Source organism: Artibeus jamaicensis, unplaced genomic scaffold, assembly GCF_021234435.1.
Source record: "Artibeus jamaicensis isolate MK-2021 breed Jamaican fruit bat unplaced genomic scaffold, CSHL_Jam_final scaffold_916, whole genome shotgun sequence".
In the NCBI taxonomy this organism is placed as follows: Eukaryota; Metazoa; Chordata; class Mammalia; order Chiroptera; family Phyllostomidae; genus Artibeus; species Artibeus jamaicensis.
This window is the reverse complement of record NW_026522059.1, coordinates 58,889,450-58,903,963: the sequence shown is the minus strand read 5'-3', so window position 1 is coordinate 58,903,963 and position 14,514 is coordinate 58,889,450.

The following is a 14,514-nucleotide window of genomic DNA, read 5'->3' as shown; positions in this document are numbered from 1 at the left end:
AGAACTAATGAGGGACAGGAGGTTGAACAATTCCCATAAAATATTTTTAAAATTAAATATTTCAAAACTGCAATGGTATTAGGTTTGATTTGAGAAGAGCTTTTAGTAGAAGGCAATACAGTGAGTAAACATCTTTATTTTTCTTCTCTGGAGAGAGGAAACAATGATCATTATCATTTAAGTTTGGTAGCACTTTCATTTACATGCTACTTCTTAAAAATTAACAAAAGAAAAAGAAACAATCTGTTTCCCTAAGGATATATGACATATGGCAAGGAAAGTGATTTAAAAAAGCAGTTTGGTTGGATTACAGGGTTTTTAAAATTATTTTGATTGGATTATACACTATTTTTATTTACTTTTAATTTTTTAAATATTTGTACAAGCGTTATACAATAAACATATTTATTATTTTTTAAATCAGGAAATAAAACCTCTGGAACAAATACTGCTCCCTAAATTCTGTCTCATTATAACATTCTCTTTAGGCATCATTCATGTTTGGAAAACTAATATTTCACTCTGTCAATCTGAAAATTACTAAATCCTTTGGAAATCAGAAGGAGAATACTTGAAAATGTTTATATCATGAATAATTTGATTTGAAAATTGAGTGAAGGTGATCTGAATACAGGTGAAGAGTTCAAGTTCAAGAATGGAAGCAAAAATGGCTGGAAGGCACCAGAAACTTGAAAATATTTGAGTGGAATTAGTGGTTCAAATTTAAAAAAATGGAAAGCAAGCCTTGATCATCTGTGTACACAGAGATCTGGATACTTTGTACTATGGGGTTGGTCCAACACTGTGAAAATTAAACTAATTATTACTTAATCATACTTCGGTGAAGATATGAAATGTGAACAGCAAAACAAATTAGCAAAACAAAGTAACGATCTGAAGAAAAGCAGTAAGATTGAAGGTATTAAATGAACAAACAAAAAATATCTATAACACAGACATAGACAACACTCTAGTGACAGTCAGAGGGAAACAGGGTGGGGGGAGGGGAGGGCCTCCCCCATGGAGGGGGGGAAATGGGGGATGAACAGGCACCAAAAGAGAATTGCCTTTGGGTGTGGTCAGCACTCCATGCAGTGTGCGGATGGTTTTGTTGAGTCGTACGCTTGAAACCTGTATGATTTTATTAATCAGTGTCACCCCAATAAATTCAATGGAAAAGAGATGGGGAAGATCAAGATACGAGTTGTCTGAACTATTATCAAATTAGAGGTGAGAAAATGATGCTGCGCTTTGTCGTCAAAGAGGAAATTAGAAGTATGGGCTGCGAATCTGAGCAGGACTGGAGAAGGTTGATGTGAAGAAGAATCAGAAGCTAAAAATTCAGGTTTTGTGACTAAGGATTTTTGGTTTCATGTTTTAAGATAGTTTAAGATTATCTGTTTTCTCCACTTGACTTTTCAAAAGAAGATTGGATATGATCAGTAAGAACCATTTAAAAATGGCTTATTCTGGAAATAGTATCTTTTGACACCCACTATCTTTTCTACCTAACTTGGGAAACTAAATACAAACTCAGAATTCACACACCAGCACAACAAAAATTTTGAGCTTTTCTAAATCTTGCATTTATAGTTAAATAATTTTTTAGAGAAATAAAGCTTTCAGTTATTTTACTTGGCGTAAGTCACTATTTATAACCACAAGTATCTGTGAAAATCACTTTCATGTGAATTCCATATTATGATCCTCCTCCACGCATCCCCTGTGCAGCATGAGTAACAATTGTAGTTTAAAGTTAGCTAAACCAAATAACTATCTGAAGAAAAGAAGTGAAATCTAAAGGGTAAGAGACCGAAGGTATTAAACAATATCTATATGACACATAGACATGAACAACAGCATGATGATACACTTGTATCTCATGAGATATGAAGGTGAGATTATGTTTACTTTTACACCACTGTATCTGAGATGTCTAACTGCATGATAGACACACAGTAGGTGTTTAATAACTGTGGAATGAATGATTGAATCACTGAATGAATAAAGCACTCCTTGAGCTGTCATTTAGATTTAGCACACATGTGAGGAAATAGATGTCTGAAATTAAGTGTCTCTCCACTGCTCAGAAATGTTTTCCTATTGGAAGGATAAACAATGATTTTAAATTTCATTGGATTGGAAGGAAGCATTTTTTTTAAGAAACCAAACAAAGAACAAACACACAAGAAAATTCCACAAAATATTTAATGAATAAAATAGCAATTTAACTAAGCAAATGCAAGTTATTGATGATTACACATTTTAAGATTTGTTTCATATTTCTAATATACAAAGGTTTGTTTAGAGGTAGTATAAGCTGTAATTTAAAACCATGTCCTCTTATTTAATGTCTGTGAGCACTCAGGAGAAGACCACTTGCTTTAAAGATGATAACACCTTTGGAATGTTAATAGTGTAAAACCTTCTAAAGGAAAATTATTCTTTACTGAACAAGGAAAGAGTCAGATTGGCTTAGTCCATTTTGCACTTTTGTGCTAGAGAATCTGTAGGTTTAAATTACAGCAGCTTCAATCTTTGCTTTTCAATCCCTTAATCCTTCAGGAGCATAGGTTTCAGTTCAAGACAACTTCACACAGTACATAAGAAAAAACTCTGTGAGCCTACCTCAAGTTATGATGATCTTTTTTCAGCTGTGATCTTTTACTTACATCCCATAGTAAAAATGACTTAGAGGGAAACCAGTGTCAAATAATTAGTGCATTTTCAACGGGGGACTTTTTCCACTCTGTTATAATGCAGTGCATGAAAAGCAATAAATACTTTCATGTAAGCCACTCGTACCTGTGGTTTTCAACACGGTTTCATTTGGGAGCCCTCATATTAGAGAAACTTCGTGAGGTGCCTGAGCTCAAGTGGAAAGAAAAGCTGGCCTAGGAGGTTTTACATCTGGTAGCCTATCCCATTACTTAAAACAGGCTACATCTTGGAAAAAAAAAACACCCAAAACACAGTTATACAGGTTGAATTGGGGCAATTATGTTCTGATCTAAGACATATATATTTTTCAATTATTTCCAGGTGTTTCTTTAAAAACATGTTTTCTTAATCTATAATTAATATTCTGTTAATGGAGCTCTAGCAAAATACCACAAAACCCCTCACCATTTCTCTATGCCATAAATGATAAGAACTAATAGTAACCATATTAAAATTCTTAGGTTTTTAAGCATTATCCTAGTTTGTGTCATAGCTATTATTTAAAATTATAATATCCAGGTGCTGTATATGGTATTTGATCAAAGAGAATGGAAATGTAATGAGTTTTAAGTTTTCTCCCTGAGGACTCAAACTGTGCATAATGGGGGTGGGTGGGATTTATTTTCTGAGCCATTCTGGAAACAGTTATGAAAACCTTTAGTTAAATGTTAGTAACTGGGGTTTTTGAATCTGCTGATATTTACCACTTGTGGGGGGGATATAGGAGTGCATTTTTTGAAGGGAAAAGTAAACTAAAATGTCTTTTTAAAAACTCTACTTATCAGAAAGGGTAACTATCACCTGCTGATTTTTTAATGAATATTTCTAGACCCACATGACATGCTCATAGAATCAAAAAAATCAAAACTTCAAAATTGACCTTTAAAAATAACAAAAAGTGACACTTGATTTTTTTTGATGGTGATGAATGCATCTTCTAAATTACAGTGAACAGTAGAGCTATACGTTTATGGAAACATGTCTAATTTTTCTCACATTAACCTTGTGTTAAGAAATGCTGACAACTTTGAATCACAGAACTAAATCCACTTCCCATTCTTTGCTGTCTGTGAAAATGATCGGTCCTTCCCCTTTAAGCAAATGCAATAAGGAAGCGTCAGAAGACGGTTGAACACTTAAAAAAATTTTTTGATCTTCCTCAAATATTGTTTGACCTTAATCACTGTCTTCCAACAAGCTTAATGTGACATCACCTTGAAACAAAAACACATGGCTCCCATGTCTGGCTCTGGAATGAAAAAGCCCTGATTATTAGTCCTCTGTGTGATCTTTTCAGATTGCACTGATGAGATGAAGCTTAATCTCGTTTCTCTCCTCTCCAGGACCACAAACCACAGGCAGTTTAAGGCGGCCTGAAAATCTCTTACATCTGGAAGAGCAATAATTCATGGGATTTCGCCTGACAGCCACGACAGGCAGCAGGGCAGCCAGAAACAACCGTCTCTTATGTTGTGCTATTTGCAAAAAATCAGAAGAGGAGGAGTCGGTCCAGGACCACATCCTTCTTTAGCATATGTTAGTGGAGAAAACCCTTTCATTTTCTGCCAGATGCTTCATGAATAGGTCCTAAATATTACATAGACAGTAGCTATCACTTCCAAACAAAATTCCTGGGTGTCTGCTAAGCAGCAAAGCATATGAAGGCCTATTGTCTGACGAGGGGTCATGGTTAAATTTGCACAGATTTTATAAAATAGATATTTCAGATTCTGCACGTGATTTATAGGCATTTTCACACCCTGCTATGCATGAATATGAAACCATCTGAGGAGGATTATTTCATGAAATGCAGAGAGGATTTAGCTACAGTAACTTTTACTGGGTAGCTTAGAATGGCCGGCAAAGTACTAGAATTTACTGCAGGACACAGCTTGCGCTGTCAGGCTCAGGGTTGGTGTTTATGATTTCTGCAGAAGCAGAAATAAACAACTTCTCCTTAATGGCCTTCTTTATGTGTAGGCAGCAGTGGTCCTATCTGGTCTCGCAACAGTAGCTGGTGCAGCGGTCTGGCCCATTTCACGTAGAACCAATGTCTGAAAATTTGCATTTCTGCTTTCCTGAGTTTTCTGTGGCAGGAGCCAGAAATGGGAAAATAGCCTGCAAATGTTTGAATGGGTCACATTCCACTCTACTGTTTTCAGTGCTATAAATACATTGTGAATAGAATGACTCAATTTTAAGACTCTGACAGAGAGAAGAGAAGGAAATAGCCAGATTTATTTACTGATTGTACCTTGTCATAAACACTGTAAAAATACTCATCAGAGGAAATTTAAATGGCTTCGCTGAGGAGCCTGTTTTGCTGAAGTCTGTGATATAGTTAAGTCACTGTTCAATATCCATGCCAAGGTATCTTTAAGCAATGTTAAGAATTATATGAAGCATAAGCACAAACATATGAATATGTTAAGCGCATATTTTCCCATTTAGACAAAAACAAACAAAAAAGTAATTATCTGAAACTTTCCTGATGTAACACTACCAACATTTTAAAAAGTTCCAAATAATGTTGACATACATTGTGTGGAGAAGCGGGCAGAAAATACATTTTTAAAAAAACGAGACAACCGTTTCATGCCAAAGAAAAACAATCCCTTTGCCAAACTACACATTGTTAACTTAAAATGTGTTCCATGTGGAAGTAGGAAGGCTGACTTTAAGGAAAAGGCTAGTGATCTGAAGTCAGCTGGCTCCATGCCTGTCAACTACACACTTTGGCTTCTAGTTTTACAGCGAGGGTTGGAAATATTTATTTCCCCTATTTAAGACCAGTGCTTTTCCTTTGCCTAGTAAACCAATGAATTTGCTTGTAAACATGCACATAGGAAAAAAACAACAAAACTTCCAGGCAGTACTCAAGGGAAGAATAATATAACATCTCTTGTAGGCAGGATATTATAGATTGGAAAGATTGTATTTTATTCTGTTCTCATTTTGGCCAGCCCTTTGCCAGCATTTTTGTATACTCATCACATTTTCTGGGAAGAAATTAAATTACCAAACCTTTGGCTCTTGAATATGAAAGCTATGACCACAAGACAGACACATATTTGGAAGACTTATATCTCTACTGATGATAATATTTACCTATCACCCACTGTTTAGAATTATCTACGTCAACAAGCCTTCAGATAGCCTGTTACTGGTTTCTTTGAAGTAGTCATTATATTGTGGTTTTATGCCCATTACAGATGAAATTCTGCAAGACAGCATGAATCCACAGCTCTGACTGGTCATTGCAAAGACCTTAAAGGAGTCTTGATAATGTTTGTTTTTAAATACCTAAAACATATTTGCTAGTCATACCAAATTCACATTGGATTAACTAATTTATCACACATTTTTCAGCACTGGATGTTTGCAAAGACACTAAAAAAATTTTGTATGTTGTTTTATGCAATATGAAATAGTGGGAATTAGAACTTGAAGTGTATGTGGCATTGTAGCTTTTATTTCAGTTTCATTCTCTAAGAGATATATCCAGAGGCTTTCGGTATCCAGATTTTAGTAAATCTGAGTGGGCAACCACTATGTATTGCAATTCTGAGAGCATAAAGCTCCTCCTTCTCACACATAACCCTTTGCCGAAATGCCCGAGTGTTATTTATGATTTTGGATTTTATTTCACAGCATTCCAGTTTAGTTTAGCATGATGTATTTAATAACCATGTCGACTGTCTTAATTACCCTATAAAGCAGGGTTCCGTTGGCATTTGACCCTCCACGACATTCCAGGGAAACTGCAGGACCATGATAATTACCAACCGCCTGTGAGAAAATTAAACAAAAAGGCCCAACTTTTACACCATCATTTTAAACGACCTATTACATCTCAGGAATAAATCATTGATGAAATAGCCTGCTTAACAGGAAAATAGCTATTCCATAGCAAAGAATTTCCCCTTGCATGATCATGAAGAGAATATTAAGTATTCTTCAGCTCCAAAGGTTAGATTTTATGTCTGTCCAATGCCTTTTAATGACACATTTTTGTGTAATTTTACTGTAATCAAAGCTTTTTCCAATAGAGGTTATAGACTGTGGGTATTTTATCAATCTTAAACCTTTTTCTATCCATAGAATGTTAAGCGAAGTTAGGTATGGCCAGAGGAGAAAAATCTGCCTTATAATTGGAGAAAATTCAAATTAAAAGATTTATGAATAATTCTATTTCCTTTGATTAGCAGAGACATTTGCTATACATTTTGCAAAAAGTGCTTATCAATCGCTTGGTGTGATAAGATTGATTTATTAATTGTGGCCATAGTTCAAAAAATAGTGACCTGCTTTGAAGGTCTAAATGTCTGGATTAATTTGAGAATGGTGGCAGTATGTCATAACTAATCATGATATATTGTTATGTTCATTTCTATGTAATAGTTCTATCTATTTGAAGCTCAGCAAAAAGAAAGCTTAAATTCTCTACTCATCCCCGCTACACTCCTCACTGACAGATATTTGTTTTGTGAAAACTGGTATCTACATAGGTTTCTATTTTGGTTCCCAGTGTGACATTAGACTTAAACTGGACAATGGTTTCTGGGTCTCACTATAATCCAATAATTAGAATTATCACTTGAAATTATTTTGGATACAATTCAACTAAGGACAGATAAAATTGTAAACTTTTGTTATTTTTTTGTAATAATTTTAACTCGTATTTGAAAAAAGCGAAATAAACAAATGAGCATTGAGGTCATATAAGGTCTGTTTCCAGGTTTCTAGCACTGGCAACTTTTTTTCTTCTATTGGCAAATTACCTGGGCTGAGGGACGTTGGCCAGTGGGTACCGGAAAGAATTGGGTGAACAAGTATGCATTTTTGGCAAGGCTCAATATTGGAATGGAGAAATACTACATTTGCAGTCAGGCATCTCAGCATCCCACACTCATTCTGCTGCTTATCAGCTTTGTGAGGTTCAATAAATTAGCCACCTTCTCTGAATTTCAGTTTTCTCACTTTTAAAATAGAAATAATGGTAGCAACATCACAAGATTTTGGAGAGGATTAAATAATACAATATATGTAAGATGCCTTCTATCATGGCTGACCCACAATAATCACTGTTTTTTTTTTGGATTGGATATTTTGGCTCTGTCCCCAACTGAGTTCACAGTAATCTGATTAATGCTTTGCTAAATGTTTTCTTATTGAAACACACTCAAAATTGCCAACATTTAACACTGAAAAGAGATTGCCAGTAAGCGAGGAAAGCCTGATCAAGGAACCTTAATCTATTTCCTGGATCATTCGTGCCACATAAATTACTGTGGCCATCAATGCCACTTTCCACTGGTACATTCGTCACTGCTCTTCAAAAAATTTGTCCCAATCATAGATTCTTCTCTTGCATGTTTTTAGCATAGCTGAAGAAAGCTAGAGTCTTAAAATATTTTTAAACTACTCTGAAAAGAAGGATAAATAAAGAAATATTGTAAAAATCACTGAGTTCTTGAAGTAGAGATTTCTGACTCACTATTGTTAGCTCTCACCAAGGGCTGTCTGGCTCTAGAACTAACCCCAAAGGCCTTGGTTCACATGCGTCTGGTCTGTTTTCATATTCCTTGTTGCCTATTCGAAGCAGGGATACACTTCATCCTTCCCTGAAGAAGAAATGCTATGTCTGACATGTTAAACTTTGATACTCAGGCTTAGTGCTAAATATTAGCCTCACCATCCACTTAAGAGTTTTCAATTCAAATCCAGGTTCAAATCTGAGAAACAACCTTCTTTCAATAGAGTGGCATCACAACTCATCTCACTTTTCAGGTAAGACATTAAGGAAATATGTAGGTCAATGATGGCACCACAACCCAATAAAGTCCCTGAAGTTGTAGTTATTATTATATTAGTGAGGGTTTCATTTCTTATGAAAACAGATCTCAGTGTTGGCTCCTGGTATAAAATTATCCAGGTGAAGATGGACAGCTCTGATCCAGTAGCTCTGGAAATCCATTTTTAATTAAGGTTCTTTCAAACTCTTACCTCCCTAACTATCTAGTGCGCCAGCTGCTGGAGTCCATGGACCCTGGAGTGATCCTGAACAGGAGGAATTCAGAGGGACTGATGAGCTGGGCAGGAAAAAATATTACAATTTAATTTTCACTAACTTCAAACTAGAATCTATGATTTTGTTCAGGCTTGAATTCAGACAATAAAGAAAAGTAATAGAAATAGTACCTGTGATGTTACCAAAATAAATCCCAGATATTTTCACATCACACTACAATGGGACAAATGTCATTTATGCTCAACAACACCTCAAAATTATATGAGGCAGGAATTAGGTCTATTGCCATATCTTATTATTTAATGCATTACTGATGAAGCACATAGGCTTTTATGTCCAATTATTTTAAAAATATGTTGATAACTACTTAAGCATCATTACTTTTCTTAGTAATCCTATATGTTGCATTTTATGGATGTAGATGCATTACTTTTAAATAGGGTGGTTAGAATTCACCAGACTTCCAATGGAGTCTATGGCACAAAAAGTCTAAGAACGTATGCTGTTGACATGACCTTTAGTCTGCAAACACGTATGCTTCTGCTAGTGGACTCTGCGTTCCTCGTCTGTCAAGAGAGAAACAAGTTACTCAAGATGGCCAAACTGCTCCCCACCCTCCCCGCCTCTGGCCAGATTCTCCAAGTTAGAAATGAGAAAAAAAATGTTCTTTTCTTTTTAATGAAGCTGAAAGGGAACGAGTCCAGGGGGCCATGTTTAACACGAGTTGAAGAAAGTTCAGTAGTAGAAGAAAAGGAAACTAACTAACAAGATAATAGAAAGAGGTGGAAAGTAGAAAGTCCTGGTAATTATTCTTATCCCTGAATCCTCTCCCTGAGGTCAGAATCTCTGTTCTGTGGTTGGGTTAAATAAGCCGATGCGTTTTCTTTTTGAATTACCTTAGCATGAATTTCTGGATTTTGTAACAATGATGACACCATAAACATTCTAACTAATAATAGAGAAATATCACGGCCTCTTAAATCTCTGACTCAGACAGTATCACAAATCCCTTTCCTTAGACTACTGTTATTGTGGGCACTGACTATTTTTGCTTCTTCAATGTCCTTTCCTTCTTCTTTCATAAACGGATATCATTTTTCCTTGGGAGACTGCCTGCCCCTATTCTCAGGCTACTCCACATGGACAAGGCTGACCAGCCTGAAGCTGGAGGGGTGAAGCAGTGAAGCAAGATGCAGCCACTCTGCACATTTCATGAACCTTTAACCATTTGGACCATTGAGAAGCCAGGTTCAGTGCTTTTATGAAACTTGAGAACAGATAGAGCTCTTTCCAATAGCTCTATCCAAAGATAAGAAGATAAGAAGATAAGAAGTTATGTTGGAGTTACTGAGAAAGGTGAAGACATCTGTCAAAACAGTTTCCCAGAGTCCAGAAACTGTTCATGCTTTTTCTTGCCTTGTTACAGGATGAAATTCTTTCAATGACACAACTCAGCATCTTGGTCATCTTCCCTTTCAAAGTTCTGCCTCTTCCCTGTTCTCATTCTGAATGAATAAATGAGTGAATGGATAAATCAGATCTCTTTAAATTTGGTCTGAACTTGGGACTGACCTGCCATACCAGAGACAGCTGCTGCCTTGCCTGTTTATCTTTGTTCTTTTTGATTCATACTCACCTTTCTCTCCCCAAGCTCAGCAACTTCTGGCTCCCAATATACTGTGTCACTAAGTTTGCAGCACAAGGGAAACCTCTGTACTCAGATAGAGGGTAGAGACATCAAATAGGAAAGTATGACAATGGAAATGAGTTAGAGAATGATGTAAGAATAAAAATGTTCCAGTTTCTATAGTCCTCAATAGCTGAGTTGTCCATTTCATTCCAAAGCACACAACATCTGTGTTATTGACAGCTTTACTTCAAGGGCTGGCACTTTCTTTTTTTAAATATTTTGATTTCCTAGTTCTTGGCCTGTTTTTGAATGAAACCTCTTGATTCTGTCAGGGTCAAGCCCAAGAGAGCTATGTGTCCATAGATCCCATCTGTTCTATAACTTCTCAGATCTTATATCTAGGCTGAGAAGCATTTGTGCCCTACCTCATTGTCAACATGAGAAACCTCAGATTTCTTTCATTTTTTATACCTTCAAAGACTTTATATAACCAAGGTATGGGTAAAAATGAATACATGATTATTAATGGCGTCACTTCAATTCCAGTTCAATATATACTAGGCATTGAGGAATTCTCAAGGACCAGATTTTGTGCCATGCACTAGAGATGTATTAATTAAATGAGACACTATTGTCATTATCTGCACATAGCCACCTAAAGAGAAAGGCTGGCTTCAGAAAGATCATTAAAAATGAAGAGAATACTATAAATGTCTTGGTGGGATCTAAGCTAATGCAAGATGTCAGGGAAGGCTCATCTTCAATAATGTAACATTGAAGAATGAGTACTTTGTTAAAGAAGCAAGAGAAAAACTCAAGTTCGATGAAAAGAATGTCCAAAAGAACAAGACAAGGGATTAAAAGTATCAATGTGGCCATAGGCTAGAACAGCAAAGGCTGTGAAGGAGACAAGGGGGTGAGAAGGAGCCACATTTTGGAGAGCCTGGTAAGCCATGTTCAGAATGTTTTTAATTAAAGTAGACTTGAAGAAAATGCTATAGATTTGGAACAGATGCTGTGGGAAATGGGAATTAACTGTGGAGAGAGGAACAAAGGGATCGCCAGTGTCTGTATAGGTCCAGTGGAAGAGGGACATCATGACAATGTAACAAAAGCAATCAGTACAGACAGGGATGTAATTTTCTCTAACAACACTTAGCAGTCTGGAAAGAGGAGGGATGAAAACAGGTTCCTGGGTTACCTCATTAGGGAGTGGCTTGGTATATGCAAATGTAGGGCCAGAAAAGAGATGAAGGGTGTTGATGTAAGCAGTGGTACTTAGGTTGCCCACAAGGCCAGGTCATGTATGAAAGGAGTAGCAGGAGAAGACATAATGCACAGTAGCCCAACCTTGGGGGTCCTATCTGCCTTGCTCACCTCCAGGCTCCACCTGGCCCTGTGACCCTGAGGACATAGCTTCAAATATTTGAGTTAAACAGGAAGCTTACTACTTCTTTCCTCATAATGTTTTGAGGAGAATAGTTTGAGAAAATTTATGTCAAGAGTTTAAGCGAGGATATGGCACATAGTAGGCACTCAACATATGCTCCTTTACAAGGAAGAAGGAAAAGTGGGTGTGTGAAGAATTAGTAAAAGACAAGACTTGGGGACTTGAAGCTCCAAATTTGTAGGTCTGAGGAGATAATAGAGATAGAAGGATCTTCATAGAAAGTTAGAGACAGACTTGCTGAGTAGTGGAATGAAAGTCGTTAGAGAAGTGGAACTCCAGACAGCAGGAGAATAGCATTTTATAGGCCATACACTTGTGACCTGTGATGGTGACAAAAGGAAAAGGAACTCTATGAGCCAGGGACCAATGTCCATAGTGAAATGTCTGGAAAAAAAGTAGGTGGGAGAATCAGGTATACCCATTTCACAGGAAAAACAGTTGTGCAGTTTCAGGCTGTTGCTCCCCTTCATTATTGAGATTTCCTTCTTGGATCTTCCAGTGCTCCCAGTCTGCTGACTCTTTTTGCCAATGGACTCATATTTCTGCTCTTCTGATAAAACTTTGGTTCTTAGCCTTTCTGGCCATGATCCTCATTGGCTTTCTTATCAGAACCAAAGTTCCAATGCATGTTCTCCATGAACTCTCTTCCTTTTCTATCACCTGATTGTGCTAACTGGGACACCAATCAGAATGCTCTTGATGGAAGTTTGGAATTTCCAACTGCCTTACCTTTCATTGACTTCCACACTCTCCCAGCCTGCACTCACATGTCCATAAACGTTTACTGAATAGGCCTCCAGGTACTGCTGGAGGTTGTGCCAGGTGTTGGGATTAATCATCATTATTGATTTTTCTGTAGTTTGCAACACTGGGGTTCCTTACTTCTGATGATTCTCTGCCTTTGTGACTGTCTGGTTTTGCCCACTTCTCATGACTACTGACTCCTCTGGTATGTCTTTGTCCTTGACCGATTTCCATAGAGTAAATAAGCTGAATGAACTGCCCATGGGTTTTTTCTCCCTACATTTTGACTTAGGAGCTTTCTTTCAATGCTCATTCATTTCAACTTACACTTTTCTACAGATAATTTCCAAAGATATGTTACATTTCTGACCTGCTTCCAAATTGCAGTGTGTATTACTGATAACTCCCTCAAACTAAAATTAAACTCCTAATAGTAATGAATATTTGTTCAGTGCTCCAGAGTTTAAAATTAGTCTTGCATGACATCTCTTAAGGCCGCTATCACATTCATTTGCATACAAAATTCTTTGCATGTCCCTTCTCCCATCTATCTAGATTCTTGAGGAAGAGGTTCTATTCACTTCTCTGTGACACACTGTATCATTTTATTCTCTGTGCAGTTCTCTCCAGGCTTTCTTAGGCACTTTTGCCATCACTTATCTCCTCTCTTCTTTGGGTCTTCAATTTCACTGTTGCGTCTGTTTTTCTTTCTTCAGCCACCAACCAGTCCACTATCCCCACCTCCTCATTTCACAAAAAGACCTCCCTTTTGCCCTTGACTCCCCCCATCAGATGGCCTCATTTCTCTGCACTTGTGGAGCTCATATCATTACTAACAGGCTTCTTCATCTACCCACTATGGAAGCCTCGCTCTTCCACATCATTGAATTGCATTACACAGCCTGCCAATGTAAATTTTCCATTTTGAAATTTACACATTCTAGGTAAAAAAAAAAAAGATAAATGGAACCTAATGAACAAAACACACAAGTCAGAAAAACGGAACCAGAGACATGGAAATAAAGAACAAACTGATAGTAACCAGAGGGGAGAAGGGAGGGAGATAACAGGGGAAATAAGGGGAAGGGTCAAGTGAAGGAATTTGTATAAAGGACCCATGGGAAAAGACAACGGGGCAGCAGAGGATTGAATGTGAGAGGTGAGAGAGGGTAGGGCAGGGGGGGAGTAATAGGGGGAAAATGGAGGTGACTATCATTGAACACCAATAAAAAAAAAGAGAGAGGAAACTTCTTCATATCTATACTCTAGGTTCTCTTAAACATGCTTTGGCCTCTTATAACCCAGAGGAAGAGGAGTGACAGCCCAAATTCAAAGGGAAAATAGACATCTTACTTCTTGGCTTTCGAGTTTCCAGGACCCAATTTCTATAGGCAGAAGGGTGATTTAAGCAATTTCCTAGGAGACTTTTGATGATATGAAAGTATCACCTCAGGTGATCTTAGAATTCTCCCCTGTAGCAGGCTACTCCAATGAACGTCTTAATTATAAACACCAACACCTCATCTAAGGTTTTCTTTTATTTACTTCATATAGTAGTCTATACACCTGACTGCACTTCTTAGAACGTCTTTTTTTGGTAGTGCATAGAACCCCACTTTTTTGTGTTTTTTTCTTATTTATCTTAATTATTCTCAAGTTCATTTTATTCCTTTTTCTTTTATTTTTCTTTTAAAAACCCATTTTCTCCAGAGTTCCATTGTCAACCCTCTTCCTCTTGGAGCTCTCTTTGCACTGCCTTACTTTGCTCAGATGGATGTCCAGACCCCAGGCCCCTGTATTCCACTGCCCAGCAGGAATCACCTGACTGTACCACAGGCATCTCCAACAAAACATGTCCAGATGACAGCATCTCGACTTAGTTATTTCTTCAGTTCCAAAGGGAATTTGAGCATCACAGCTGATAGAACAGTGGTGATG